A 15869-nucleotide genomic window follows, 5' to 3' on the forward strand; every position below is an offset into this window, starting at 1 on the left:
CGAGTCACTAATCATGAGCTCCCAGAGCAGGAATAAATTCATTCTTATGAAATAGGATGGATTATCTGAGCAACAGAAATGATGGATCACTAAACATTTATTACAGAACACTCACTGTGTGTCCACCTGTGGGAACTGAGAAGAAGCAATAAGGAAGGAAAGGGTGGGAAGTAAACTGTCTCAAATGATGAGAAAACCGTGTACCTGTGATGAGAGGAAGTGGGCATGGTCCCGTTTTACAGAAAACTAAGATACACAGGATCCTCTCTGAAGGATAAGGGCTCCTCTATTCACTTTAGGATTCCTGTTTTCCTCTATCCTAGTCCCGGTCTCCAAAGAAACAGGGAAAGAAACAATGACAAAAGATATGAACCAATTGTTTCTCAGAAGCCCAGTTTTAATTTATGTAACCAGCATGACCTGAAACAACCATCATCACCGGCGTAAGGAATAAGGTCATATCTCTTCTACTTTTCAAAACAAAACCAACTATTGTTGAACTATTTTTCTTTCTATATGATCAATATTTGCTTCATTTATTTTGGGGCTCTATTGTTAGGTGCATATATTTTCGTAACTGTTATATATTCTTGATGGATTAACCTTTATATCATTATTATTAATGTCATTCTTTGTCCCTTGTAATAATTTTTGTCTTAAAGTCTAATTTGTCTGATATTAGTATAGACACTTCAGATCTCTTTTGGTTACTGTTTGCATGGAATATCTTATTCTATCCTTTTACTTTCCACCTATTTGTGACTTTGACTCTAAAGTGAGTCTCTTGTAGATAGCATATAGTTGGATCATTTTTTAAAAATCCATTTTAGCAATCTCTGCCCTTTAATTAGAATGTTTAATCCATTTACATTTAATGTAATTGGTCATAAGGTAGGATTTATAACTGCTATTTTGCTATTTGTTTTTTATATGTCTTACATCTTTTGTTACTCTATTTTTCCATTACTGTCTTCTTTTGTGTTGAAAAGACATGTTCTAGTGTACCATTTTAATTCCTTTGTCTTTTTTTCACTGTATGTTTTGAGTTCATTTCTTAGTCATTGTCCTTGGATGATGTACAACTGGACAATTATAATTGGAATTACAATTAATATCTTAATTAATAACAATCTAGTTCTGATTAATGCCATCTAATTTCAATATTACACAAAAATTTTACTCCCATATACCTTTGTTCCTCTTCTCTTCTTTGTGCTATTATTGTCATACAGACTACATCTTAACACACTGTGTGCCCTTCAATGCAGATTTACTATTATCACTACTCCATGTAGCTATCTTTTAAATAAGATAGGAGAAAATAATACTGTCTTTTATATTTACCTATGGAGTTACCTTTAATGGTATTCTTTATTTCTTCATGTGGTTTCCAATTACTGTCTAGTGTCATTTCAATCTGAAGGACTCCCTTTAGCATTTCTTCTAGGGTAGAACTACTAGTGATGAACTCTTTCAGTTTTTGTTTCTCTAGGAATGTGCTAATTTCTCCTTTTTTCCCCTTCATTTTTGAAAAATAATTTTGTTGAATATAGAATCCTTGGTTGACAGGTTTTTTTCTTTCAGGACTTTGAATATGTCATCCAACTGCCTTCTGGCCTCTGTGGTTTCTGATGAGAAATCAGTTGTTAATCTTATTGAAATGTCATTGTATATGATAAGCTGATTCTGTCTTGCTTTCAAGATTCTTTGTCTTTGGCTTATAACGGTTTGATTATAATGTGTCTTGATGACTCTCTTTGAGTTTATCCTATTGGATTTTGTTGAGCTTCTTGGATGTGTTGAAATTAAATTTGGTAAGTTTTTGGCCATTATTCCTTCAAATATTCTTTCCATCCCTTTCTCTCTCTCCTCTCCTTCTGAAACTCGAGAAGGTTTCTTAAGCTCTCTTCATTTATCTTCATTATTTTTTCTTTCTGTTCCTCAGACTCGATACTCTCAGTTGACCTATCTTCAAGTGCACTGAGTCTTTCTTCTGCCTATTCAAATTTGCTGTTGAGCCACTTTTGTAAATTTTTCATTTCAGTTGTACTTTTCAACTCCAGAATTTCTATTTGGTTCCTTTTATAACTTCTATCTCTTTATTGATATTCTTTGAACATACTTTAAATAGCTGATTTAAAGTCTTTGTCTTGGGCTGGCTCCGTGGCTTAGCGGTTAAGTGCGCGCGCTCTGATGCTGGCGGCCCGGGTTCGGATCCCGGGCAAGCCCCAAGGCGCCACTTCTCCGTCCAACGCGAGGCCGAGTCCCACGTGCAGCAACTAGGAGGATGTGAACCTATGACATACAACTATCTACTGGGGCTTTGGGGGGAAAAAATGAATAAAATAAAATAAAAAAAAAATCTTTAAAAAAAAAAAAAAAAGTCTTTGTCTAGTAAGTTCAGCATCTGAGCTTCCTCAAGGACAGTTTATATTGAGTGCTTTTTGTCCCATGTATGGGGCATACCTTCTTGTTTCTTTGCATGTCTTGTGATTTTTATTGAAAACTGGACATTTTTAATATAATGTGGCAACTCTGGAAGTCAGATTCTCCCCCTTTCCTAGATTTTGTTGTTGCTGCTTGTTGTAGTTTTTGTTGTTTGCTTGTTTGATGACTTTTTTGAAATAATTTTGTAAATTCTGTATTCTTTGTTGTGTGTGGCCACTGAAGTCTCTTCTGTTAGCTTAATGCTCAGCTAGTAATCTAGTACAGATTTCCTTAAATGCCTGAAACCAAAAAAACTCCCAGTTTTTGCAGATGGGCTCTGTGTGTTTTGGGGCATGCCTTTTTTTTTTTTTTTTTTAATAATTTCATTTATTTATTTTTTTCCCCCAAAGCCCCAGTAGATAGTTGTATGTCATAGCTGCACATCCTTCTAGTCACTGTATGTGGGACGCAGCCTCAGCATGGCCGGAGAAGCGGTGCGTCGGTGCGCGCCCGGGATCCGAACCCAGGACACCAGCAGCGGAGCGTACGCACCTAACCGCTAAGCCATGGGGCCGGCCCTGGGGCATGCCTTTAACACTCAGCCAAACAGTTTGCAGTCTTGCCTTAGCCTTTACTTCCTGCTTGTGCAGAGCCTGAAGGTCAGCCAGAAGTGAGAGCTTAGGGCCTTCTCAGGTCTTTCTTGAGCATGTGCATAGCCCTGGGCATGCATGTGGCTTTCTAGTTGCCCAGAAATATGTCAGAGTTTTTCATAGCCTTTATTTCCAAGAGCATCTCATTCCCCAGCCTTTCCTACCAAGCTTTAGATTAACCTATTTTTTGCCCCAACTGTTATCCATTGCCCCAGGCAGCAGAGACTAAAACATTTGCCTATAAATGTTTTCATCAAATGCTCTGTGGATAGCTACCTCAGTAGTGGAGAGTTTCAAGTTAGACAAGATAAAGGCAAACCCTTGAGCTGGTCTTTCAAGGAGCTACCAGCCAGGTCAAAACAAATGATCACAATTCCTTGAGAATGAGGTCCATTCTGCTTCCTCTACAGGTACCTGCTCCTTAACGGTACCTGTGCCAGGAATGCAGCTACTTTCTTCAAGGCCACCGCTGACCTGGGGATTGGGGGACGGGACCAGGGTAAGTTAAAACACCACAAAGCTTACTGTTCTTACTAAGATTCAGCTGACTTTTCTTGAAAGCCTTCCCCTGGTTGTTGCAGGCTTTTGGTTAGTGTCCAGAGTTCTGAAAAAGTTGATTCTGGGGCCAGCCAGGTGGCAGTTAAGTTCATACTCTCTGCTTTAGCAGCCTGGGGTTCGCCAGTTCGGATCCCGGGCCCGGACCTACCACTGCTCATCAAGCTATGCTGAGGCCGCGTCCCACATACAGCAACTAGAAGGATGTACAACTATGACATACAACTATCTCCTGGGGCTTTGGGGAGAAAAAAGGAAAAAATGAGGAAGGTTGGCAATGGCTGTTAGCTCAGGGCCAATCTGCCTCCCCTCCCCCCAAAAAAAAGTTGATTCTGACAGTTTTTGCCACATTTTTTGTTGCTATTATGAAAGGATCAACTTTTGGAGTTCCTTACTCTGCCATTTTGCCTACATCACTTCAAAATGACTTATTACTGGTAATTTAACCTTGACCCCTTGGTTAAGGTGGTGTCTGCCAGGTTTCTCCACTACAAAGTTACTATTTTTTCCTTTCCATATGCTATTCCAGGAATCAGCAAACTACGGCTGGAAAGCCAAAGCCAGCCCACTGCCTGTTTTTGCAGATAAAGTTTTATTGGTACACAACCACACGCTCATTTACATATTTCCTCTGGCTGCTTGCAGGCTACTACAGCAGGGCAAGTTGCTGTGAAAGACAAGGCACGGCTCACAGTGACTAATACAGTTCCCGTTTGGCTCTTTGCTGACTCCGGCTCTACTCATTAGAAGCACATCACTAAATCCAGCCTACACTTAAGGGCAAGGAAATTAAGCTTTACATTGTAGAGGGAGGAGTACCAAAGCATTTTTGGACATATGTTAAAAACTAGATAATTAATAAACATTTTGGGGTTCTACTTTGAGGCTGTGCAAATATCCTGTTTCTCCTTAAAGTTTTGCCCACTGATATTAACTTCATTGGTAGATCTTAACAACAGCAATTATTACTGTGGTGTTCTAACAGTAATTTTCTGGTCCCTCTCATTCCTTTTACATGTATTAATTGGAATTCCTCTCTATGGGAGATTTGTTCCTTCTTCCTCATTTATTTATTTATTCAGTCTTTTAATTATACCAGTATGGGCTCACAGATATTTATTTTATTCTTTGGGTCATAATCCGTTACTATCAGAATTTATTTTGTTGCTCAAATTGTTCCAGCTTTGGCTATTGGGCGTCTCTCAGGTCGGCTCCTATGTCCTTTTGACATGCCCCATCTTTCCTTTTTTAATTTATTTACTTATTTATTTTTGAGTACTTCCTTTCTTTATGGCACTGTTAGATGCTCCAGACTCATCTTGTATTATCCCAGCCTCAGCCTTCGAGCTTTATGATTTTTAAGAGGATTTTAAATGGTATTCTAAACTGGGAAAGGGAGCCCAGGGCACAGGCATTGAGGTACTTTCTCTTACTGGAGAGACAACTGGTGCAATGGAAAACACAGTACAAGGTGCTGAGTTAGAAGCCTGGATCTGTGACCTTAGGCAAATCCTTTGACCTCTCACTCTTTTTTCTCATCTGCAGAATAGAAAGATTAATAGCCACCTCACAGGACTCTTGTGAAAATGCTGTTTGAACTAGAAAGTAGGATGTAAATATTAGACTCTTTGGTAATGCACTTCCTTTACTCTCATTTTCTTCTTCACTTCCCTTGTCTCCCTTTGTTCTTCCTCTTTTCTGACTCCATCCTTTTTCTCCTCTGCTCGTGTCCTAGGCCCAGCAGGGGTCCCCTGTGGGACTAGGGGTGAAGCCAGTGGGGTCTGAGTCACAGTACTTCTTGTGAAGACGGGCTGGCCCTGGCACAAAGAACCAGTTTTCTTTTGCTGCTGTCCCCAGGAAGCCACTTTAAAGACTCCTTCGCTGTTCTACGCAGACTGCTTCCTGCATACATTTCCCCTGTACCCCTCATCCCCTGGAGGGCAGGAACCTTGCCTTACATCTTCATAACACCCTTACCTCCTTTATTGCACAGTGCTTTTCAGATAGTCTTCAGTCAACCTTGGATACAGATTTTAACACACACATATTCTGCATTTTAACATACATATGTTCGGCACGTTGTCAGGAGGCAGGCTACTGGGACACATCATCACTGAAATTCATGTGGTGGTTTCTATCATTTTATTAGGGCTTCATTCCTAGCGTGGAGAATTGACTTTCTACTTCAATACGTGTTAGCTGTGTGGGAGGCTATAAACTGAGTCAGACATGGTACTGGACCTCAAGAAGCCCACAGTACAGTCGGAGGGAGAGACTCTGCACAAATGACCAACCACAGATTATCAAGGGCTTCAAATGTCAGACATCACATGGACTTTGTTCAGCAGGCAGTGGGTAACTAGTGAAAGCTTTAGAGCAGAAGGGTGACATAATCTATGCTGAGGAAGTGGAAGGGCTAAAATGCATGAGCCTGGAGACATGAGGGGTAATTAGAAGACTTTTGGAATGCCTCAAGTGAAAAATAATATGCCTCAATGGCAGTAAAAATGGAAAGAAGTGGTCAGAAACCTCACTCAGGAAGTGTCAACAAGATATGATCAATTAGGAATCAGAAGGTGATTAGAAGGGGACCTTTGAGATTATCTGGGGCAACTGTCATGTTTCAGAAGAGGAAGATGAGGACTGAAGACACTGTTACTTGCCCAAAGTCACACTGTTGATAGTGACTGTGCTAGTCTGGGTGACTCTGGGCTCTGCCGCAGTAACAGTCAAACCCCGTCTCTAGGGCCTCATCCACAGAGGTTTATTTTCTACTCACAAAAGGTCCTCTGCAGGCCAGGAGACTGCCCGGGGCAGCACCATTCCAAATGACGACTCAAGGATCCAGTCTGCTTCTATATTGTGGGTTCTGCCAATTCAATTCATACCTTCCAAGAAGAGAAAGTGTGGAGAACACATATTACCTCCTCTCACAGCCATTTGGCCAGAATTAGCCTCATGCCCCAACTTAACTACAAGGGAGGCTGGAAAATGTAGTGGGAAGAGGGTGGGTATGAGATATTTATGTGCTACTGGGTGAGCACTACATTCTCTGTCACAGTCACAGAACTAGAAATGGCCTGATTCCCATAATCCAGTCCTTCCTCCTTCAGCTTATAGGAAGTGGAACCCATTTCATGGATTTGCTAACACCTCAGTGTACCCTGTGTTCTGAATATCTTCCTGTTACTGCAGACTTGGCAAGACAACTGAAAACATATTTTCAGTCTTGAGAGAACAACCCCATTCAGAAACTATAAGTAAGCAGCTTGATGTAAGCTGGGGATATTTCAAGCAACTCCAAAATATATATTGCCAATGGCAATTACTTGTATAATCTAGAAATATGTGCAGAAATACCTGCATAGTACACATCAACTCAGACATATACACCTCTCTGCTCCATGACTTGTGAAGTCACAGCAGTAGATGCAGGCCATGGGGTTCAAGTGCAACAGACGGCCTCATAGCAGAGGGTGGTAGAGCTGATGTAGAGGGAGGAAGCGCATGACTCTCTGGGCTGCCTGCCATGCTCCCAACCTCCACCCAAGGAGGCAGGTCTTTATCATTAAAAGCCATATTTAATAGCATGTGACTTATCACCCTGGCCACAACTGATCAGAGCAGGGGAAGATGCTCAACTCAAGGGCAACTAATTTCTAGGCAGGCAGGTGGCTTATGAGGTGGTATGGTATGAGATGATTGGAAATTAACCAGGCCAATCAGAAAACAGAATCAGAGATTTTTGGAGAGAGTCTGTCTGTTAGCAGCGGCACAGGAGATAAAGGGCATGGAGGGAGACAAGATAGCATATCATTGAAATGGCAGAAATATGCAGTCAGCAACAGCCTGAGGGTAGCTTTTCACAGAGTAAGAAGCAGGTGGTTGGTAGTGCCAAACCATATAGGAGCTGTGGAAGCAAAATATCACTAAGTTGACAAAATGGCTGAGTATCAGAAAACAGCAAATTCCTGCCACTAAGAGGGCAATGAGATATTTTGGTCCCTAGAGCTGTGGTGATCAGATTCCAAACTGTATTTAAGTCCCAATAAGCCCAGCCATATGGCTGTTCCTGACCTTGTAGCCATGGGGCTAAGATTTTTGTCTTCCTTAATTCTACAAGTCTTGCTTACAATAACTCCTCATTACTTCTGGTGGCCTCAGTGAATCTCTGTCCTTTGAAACCACAAAATCCTATCAGGCCATAAAAAGAAGTGAAGTTCTAATATATGCTACAACATGGATGAACCTGGAAAACATGCAAAATAAAGTAAACCAGACATAAAAGAACAAATGTTATATGATTTATATACTTACATGAGGTAACTAGACTAGTCAAAATCAAAGAGACACAACACAGAATAGAAGTTACCAGGGGCTGAGGGACTGGGGGAATGGGGAGTTATCACTTAATGGTTACAGAATTTCTGTGTGTGTGATAAAAAGTTTTAGAAAGAGATGGTGGTGATCATGACACAACATTGTGAATATACTTAATACCACTAAATTGTACACTTTATTTTATTTATTTATTTATTTTTTCCCCCAAAGCCCCAGTAGATAGTTGTATGTCATGGTTGCACATCCTCCTAGTTGCTGTATGTGGGACACGGCCTCAGCATGGCCGGAGAAGCGGTGCGTCAGTGCACGCCCGGGATCCGAACCTGGGCCGCCAGCAGCGGAGCGCACGCACTTAACCGCTAAGCCACGGGGCCGGCCCTAAATTGTACACTTTAAAATGATTAAAATAGCAAAATTCACGTTATGTATATTTTACCTACACACAAAAAGACCCTATTAGGGATGCAGTGTGATGGAAAGAACAGCAGCCTGGAATCAGAGAAACTTGGTTGAAGACCCAGCTCTGCCATTTTCTAGCTGTGTCACTTTGGGCACATTACTCAACCTCCCAGTGTCTCAGTTTATTCATTTGGAAAAGAGAGACAAACCCTTTCTAAGTTTGTTGTGAGGAACAAAGAAGAGAGAGCGTATTAAACTATTACATAACTACCTTCTGAAAAGAAGTCTAGTGACTCTTGCTATGCATATTTGGAAGAGAAGACAACAGGCCTCTGTATTCTCATGTTAGGAAAGTGTGAGGCTTCTCCTTTGTGTGCCCAGGGCACATAGTGTGAACAGTGTGAAGCTCGCCATATCTGCCTTCAGAGACCCCAGACTTCCCTGAATGCCCCTCTTCTCCACTTCATTCTTCCATTTCCTCTCCAGCCCCTTATGGGCCCCCAATGCTCTGATGCTCTCTCTTCCTCTAGTCCCCATGTAGACCAGCCCTTAGGAGGGAGGGATTATTTTCTCATTCAAACTGGAGTCCCTTTGTTGCTCTTCCCAGAGGCAGTATCTCTTTCCAGGGAGGGAAAAGCTTGATCCACATAAGTTTGCCGAGTTGAACTGAAGAATTTTTTTAGGCATCAGCAGACATGTAGGTGCAGGAAATGCAGGGGGGAGAGGGAGCCCTCCAAGCCCTTTGTATCTCCCATAGTCAAGCAGTTAATAATCCTTAAATATTTGCTGACTGGGATCCTTTCTTCAGGTATCAGCAAAAGGCAGGAGGTGGACCAAATGGTTTCTCAAATTTGATTTCATTATGACATTTTGTGAAGTCTAAAAAGCAGGCACCGGGCCGCCCCGTGGCTTGGCGGTTAAGTGCGTGCGCTCCGCTACTGGCGGCCCAGGTTCGGAACCCCGGGCGCGCACCGACGCACTGCTTGTCTGGCCATGCTGAGGCGGCATCCCACATACAGCAACTAGAAGGATGTGCAACTATGACATACAACTATCTACTGGGGCTTTGGGGGAAAAAAAGGAGGAGGATTGGCAATGGATGTTAGCTCAGAGCCGGTCTTCCTCAGCAAAAAGAGGAGGATTAGCATGGAGGTTAGCTCAGGGCTGATCTTCCTCACAAAAATAAATAAAGAAATAATAAAAATAAAAATAAAAAGCAGGCACCCACACCAGGGAGGCTGGGGAGCTGTCCAAGGTCCTGAAGTGTAACTGAGCTGAAAAGCCTCCTGGTTTCCCCTAATCTTGCCTCCCTGTCAACTCCAATTCAGCCTAACCTTGGATTTAGAAGAGGTGAATGAAGAGATAATGCTGGGAAGGGGAAAAGGATGGGAAAGAAAGAGAGAAGTACACACATACACAGAGGCTTCTGGATAGGCTTAAGCACAGAGAGATTGCTAGGGCCAAAACATAGAAATTTTGTTCTGATTTTAATTTTACTTTTTATAATTTTATTTATTTATTTATTTTTCCCCAAAGCCCCAGCAGACAGTTGCATGTCATAGCTGCACACCCTTCTAGTTGCTGTATGTGGGACGCGGCCTCACCATGGCCGGAGAAGTGGTGCGTCGGTGTGCGCCTGGAATCCGAACCCGGGCCGCCAGCATCGGAGCGGGCGCACTTAACCGCTAAGCCACGGGGCCGGCCCTGATTTTATTTTTAAATAAGCACAGTCAGCAAGATGGGGGCCGGCTCAGTGGCATAGTGGTTAAGTTCACGTGCTCTGCTTAGGCGGCCCGGGTTCGCAGGTTCGGATCCCAGGTGCGGGCCTATGCACTGCTCATCAAGCCATGCTGTGGCGGTGTCCCATATACAAAATAGAGGAAGATGGGCACAGATGTTAACGTAGGGCCGATCTTCCTCACAAAAAAAAAAAAATGGTCACCAAGAAACCCTAAATTCTCTAAGCAAAAATATGCAACAAGTGAAAGGGGAAAAAAAAGCTCGGCATCAAACAATGCAATGCAAAACCGTGTAAATACAAACTTGTGAGAAAACTACAACCACATAGATGGATGTGTCACCATCAACTGAGCCACACCAAAGTACTTATAGCTCTTTATTTTTATCTTCTGTGTAGATAGAAATAGTTGAATTTTTATGGACAGAAGACAAATAGGAGTATGACTTAGCTTAATGTCATGTTCTTTCACGTGTGCTTGTTAAAAACATCCCCTCTTGTCCAGAAAGTTTGGGGCATGACCCTCCCCACCTTCCTTAATGATATGCTAACGTGAGCATTTTTTCATGGAGGCTACAGAAACTTGACTGAAAAAATACCTAGTCTAAAATCAGACACAGAAAAAGGGTGGGCTTTCCTCTGAGTACTTAGCATGAAAGGTCTGCCTTATGGTGGTCCTTAAGTTAGGACCTCAAGTTAGCCATACTCTTCAACTAATCATAAGCTCCTTAGGGGTAGTGACCAGGTCTCATGTCTTCTCCCACACAGACACAAACATGCAGCTGAGCACACAGTAGGTGTTGAATAAATGTTGATTGGTTGATTGCATAAGGCAAAGTAGAGATGGAGGCTGGATTTCAGTCAGGCAATCTATTTTATTTATCTTTTTTTTTAAAAAATTAGGGCGTTTTTAATAGGGAAAAACTAGAAACACCACCAACGTCCAACAAGAGATTGATTAAACGAATTACGGCATATCCATACAACTGAACACTAAACTGAATTGTAAAAAGAAGTAAATAGATCTACATAACTGATGTGGGAAAATGGCTACAATTTATGAAGTAAAAAAAGAAAGTTGCAGAACAGTATATAAAGTGCATATAATTCTATATTTATAAAAAATTTAAATTAATCTGAGAAAAGTAATGCTTTTTATCACTCCTAGCTATATTCACTGTAATTCCAACAGCTGGCATATAGCCAGAGTTCAGCAAACATTTGTTAAATGACTATGGTAACATCAAGGACTCAGAGTAGCACTTACAGTACTCCCACCAGAGTGTGAATTCTGACCTTTTTCTGTTACTCCAGGACAAGCAGGATTTTGCTATTATTGGGTGGGAGGGAGATGGGAGAGGATTTTATAATTAGATGAAATTGGGAGAGCATTAGATTGAAGTCATTGGTTCATTCCCAGATCTGGGTAATACTTTCTTTTTCACTCACTTTATCTACCTATCTATCTATATATTAATTAATTTTCCTAAATTTTTACTTTGAAAAATTTCAAAGCTACAGAAAAGTTGCAAATACATTAAACATCTGTATTCACCAACTATTAACTTTTTGCCACATTTGCTTTATCTTCCCCCTCTGTGTGCGTACTGTTTTTGTCAAACCATCTGAGAGTAAGTTATATAAATCATGACATTGCAATCCTAAATACTTCAGCATGTATCTCCAAAGAACATTTACCTATTTTTATATACAGATGTTTTATAGTTCAGCAAGTTCCCAGTGACAATTTACCCAGCTCGCACTCCATGATAACATCTTACATAACCATAGTACATTATCAAAACCAAGAAAATGACATTGACACAACAAATTAATTCAACTACAGACCTTATTTAGATTTCCCTAGGTTTCTCGGTTTCTCTCTAGTTCTTTGAATTTTTATCACATGTATAGATTTGAGTAACAGAAATGTTCCACCACCACAAAAAAACCCTTCATGTTACTCCTTCATAGTCAGAGCCCCCCAACCCTAACCCATAAACCACTGATCTGTTCTCTATTACTATAATTTTGCCCCTTTGAGAATGTTACACAAATGGAGTCACGTAATGTGCAACATTGAGATGAGCTTTTTTCACTCAGCATAATGCCTTTGCAATTCATCCAAGTCGTTGAGAATTATTCATTAATAGTTGACTCTTTTTAGTACTGAATAGTATTCCATTGGATGGATGTATCATGGTTTTTTTATCCATTCACCTGTTGAAGGACATTTGGTTTGTTTCCTGTTTTTGTCTATTATGAAGAAAGCTGCTATGAACATTCATGTACAGATTTTTGTGTGAACAGAAGTTTTCATTTTTCTAGCTAAATACTCAGGAGTGAGACTGCTGGGTCACACAGTAAATGTATGTTTAACTTTATAAGAAACTGTCAAAGTGTCTTCCAGAGTGGCTGTACCATTTTACAATCCCAACAGCAACAGATAAGAGATCCAGATGTTCTGAATCCTTGTAAGCACTTGGTATTGTCAGTATTTTGTTTCAGCCACTCCAGTAGGTATGTAGTGTATATCACTGTGGTTTTAATTTGCATTTCCCTAATGGCTGGTGATGTTGAACGTATTTTCATATGCTTATTTGCCATCTGTATATTCTCTTTGGTAAAATGTCTGTTCAAGTCTTTTGACCATTTTCTAATTGGAGTGTTTGTTTTCATACTGCTGTGTTTAGAGTTCTTTATATTATTATGGATACAAGTCCTTTGTTGGACATGTGATTTACAAATATTTTCTCCCAGTCTATGGTTTGTCTTTTCTTCTTAACAGGGTCTTTTGCAGAGAAAAATATTTTTTAAGTTTGCTGAGGTCAAATTTATTGATTTCTTTTATGGATCAGATTCTTGGTGTCATGCCAAAGAATTTTGCCAAGTGGTTGTACTGGAAAGAATTTTCAACCACTATTTGTCACCTCACGTGTTTAATACTGTGACAGATGCTGACAGAGATACATAGATGTAGAAGACAAGTTGTGCTCAAGGAGCTTCCAGTTCAGTTTAGACGAGCACACAGAAAAATACATCAGAATATGGTAGGTAATTATGAATCATGTGAGTACTGCAAAGGCTATGGGGAGGAGGAGGAGAGATCATGCGAGGGAAGGAACACTTTACATGGAAGATATCAGGGAAGGCTTCATGGAGGAGGAGGCATTTGAGCCATAAGGATTTCAACAGTTGAAGTAGGGGCAGAGGAGGAAATTCCAGGAAGAGAGAATTGCATGAGCAGAGGAATGGAGAGGGAAGAAAAGTCAAGATCAAGAAGGAGGCCAGGGTGGAGAGCGTAGAGGGAGATGATAAGTTCACTTTTAGCTATACAGTACTTGAAAACCAGCAAGCATTCATGAGGAGATGTCCAACAGGCTGTTGGATCTGTGAGTTTGGAATTTGAGATTTGAGGGATTTGAGATTTGAGAATCATCAGCATAGGTCAGGCCTTTTGTTACACACCCCATGGCAACATGTAGTCTCCTTCGGAGCACTTGTCACAATTATAATTAACAATTGACTGTGTAATTAATTGTTTAATCTCTGTCTCTCTTGCAAGAATTCCAGTCCCGTGGAGGCAGAGTCCACAGCTGCCTTATTCTTAGCTAGCACCTAGTCCAGTGCCTGCACTCAGTTAAATATTTGATGAATTAATAAAAAAATGGATACTTCTAATAGCCACCATTTATTGAGTGTGCACACAGCAGGCACTGTGATACCCACTGTGTATACATAATCTCATTTAAACCTCACAGTAATCTCGTGAGAGGTAGGTCAAGGGTTCTCACACCTAGATTCAATGAGTCTGAGGTAAGGCCTGGGAATTTGAATTTAAGTTCCCAGGTACTTGCAATGAATGAGCAGTCAGGTTTGGAGACCACTCAGGTAGATGATTTTATTAAAATTTTACAATGAAGAAACTAAGGTTCAGCAAATGATAGTAATTTGTTCAAAGTCCCATGGCTAGGAAGAACCATAATACAAACCTAGATCTCTTAGGGAGAGAACTTTACCACAAGCTTCCCTGCCTCGGGGAGACACAATATCTAAAAAAGAGTTTATGACGGAAGAGCAGAAGGCCAAAAACTGAGTCCTTGAAACCAAGGAGGGCAACGATCGCTGCCAAATGCCACAGAGAGGCCACAGAGGATGTGACATAAGGGAGAACCTGGGGATGACCCACCAATATGTCTGCAGCACCTGAGTCTGACATTATGGGAAGATGAAGACACAGCCCTGGCATAGGGCAGGGCACTCCCCCAGGAAACTTGGCCAGATGGAAGGAGTTGTGGTTTGAGGCTCAGCCAAGGTCATTCCTTGGTAGTACAGCTATGTGCTAAAATTATTAAAGCCAAACATCTGTGGGGTGATATGCCAAGGAAGGGGAGGTGTAAGTCCCATGGGGGAATCTCAGGTAAGCTGCTCAGCAATTGCAAAATGCAGCCCACTCTAGATGTTCCAGGGCCACTTCTCCTTTGTTGGGCTATTCAGGCCTTTTGCCTCACTTTCTCCTGCTCTAGGTGTGTTTTGCCTTTGGAGTACTGCTTCTACTGGAGGACAGAAAGAGAAAGAAAGGTGAAACTCCAACTAGGACATTTTGCTGATTTTTAGTAGTGCTGAATAACATAGTTGAAATGAGACTGGAAATAAAGTAGTCCCCCCTTATCCGGGAGGGATACAATCCAAGGCCCCCAGTGGATGCCTGAAAAGCCAGATAGCACCGAACTCTATATATACTATGTTTTTTCCTATACATACATACCTATGCTAAAGTTTAACTTGTAAATTAGGCACAGTAAGAGATTAACAACAATAACTAAATAAAATAGAACAATTATAACAAAATACTTTAATAAAAGTTACCATAGATCTTAGCAAGCTCAGCATATGATTTTTTCCCTTTCCTTATTAAGTCGAGAACTCTCACCTTTTCACCTAAAGAAAGCACTTTACTGCTTCTCTTTGGCATATCCTAACTGCTGGCTTCACTACTCTTGTTGTGCTTTTGGGCCAATATTAAGTAAAATAAGAGTTACCTGAACACAAGCACTGCGATACTGGGACAGTGGATCTGATAAGCGAGATGGCTACTAAGTGACTAACAGGCAGGTGATGTATACAGCGTGGATGCGCTGAACAAAGGGATGATTCACGTCCCGGCAAGACAGAGCAGGACAGTGGGGGATTTTATCACGCTAATCAGAATGGCCTGTAATTTAAAACTTATAAATTGTTTATTTCTAGAATTTTCCATTTAATGTTTTCAGACTGTAGTTGACCACGGGTAACTGAAACCAGAAAGCAAAACCATGGATAACAGGGGAAAACTGTCTAGCCCAGAAGTAAGATCTTCTAATTATCTGTGGTTGTTTCCACTCATCCTGGCCCCTGGTACCACAAACAATCAAGGTTGGCAGTATTCTCTCACACTGGATGCCTGTGCGAGGATATGGTGGACAGTTTCCTGCAATCCCATCACTAAACCCAACTCGTATCCTGTTAATGGTAGATGTGAAGAGGTGCCCCTTTATTTGAAAGAGGACAATGATGACAAGAACCTCTTACACCTGCACAGTTTACAGAGCACCTTCACATGCATCAACTCGATCTTGCACGATCTTGGGGAGGTAGGTGTTGTTATCCCCACATGCTTAGTAAATGGCAGAAGGCATAATTCAAACCCATCACCTCTGACTCTTTGAATTACAAACGAGCCTGCTACTTTGTTATTGGCCAAAACTCCTCTGAAGTCC

Source organism: Ceratotherium simum, chromosome 6, assembly GCF_057802395.1.
Source record: "Ceratotherium simum simum isolate JZ-2026a chromosome 6, ASM5780239v1, whole genome shotgun sequence".
NCBI lineage: Eukaryota > Metazoa > Chordata > Mammalia > Perissodactyla > Rhinocerotidae > Ceratotherium > Ceratotherium simum.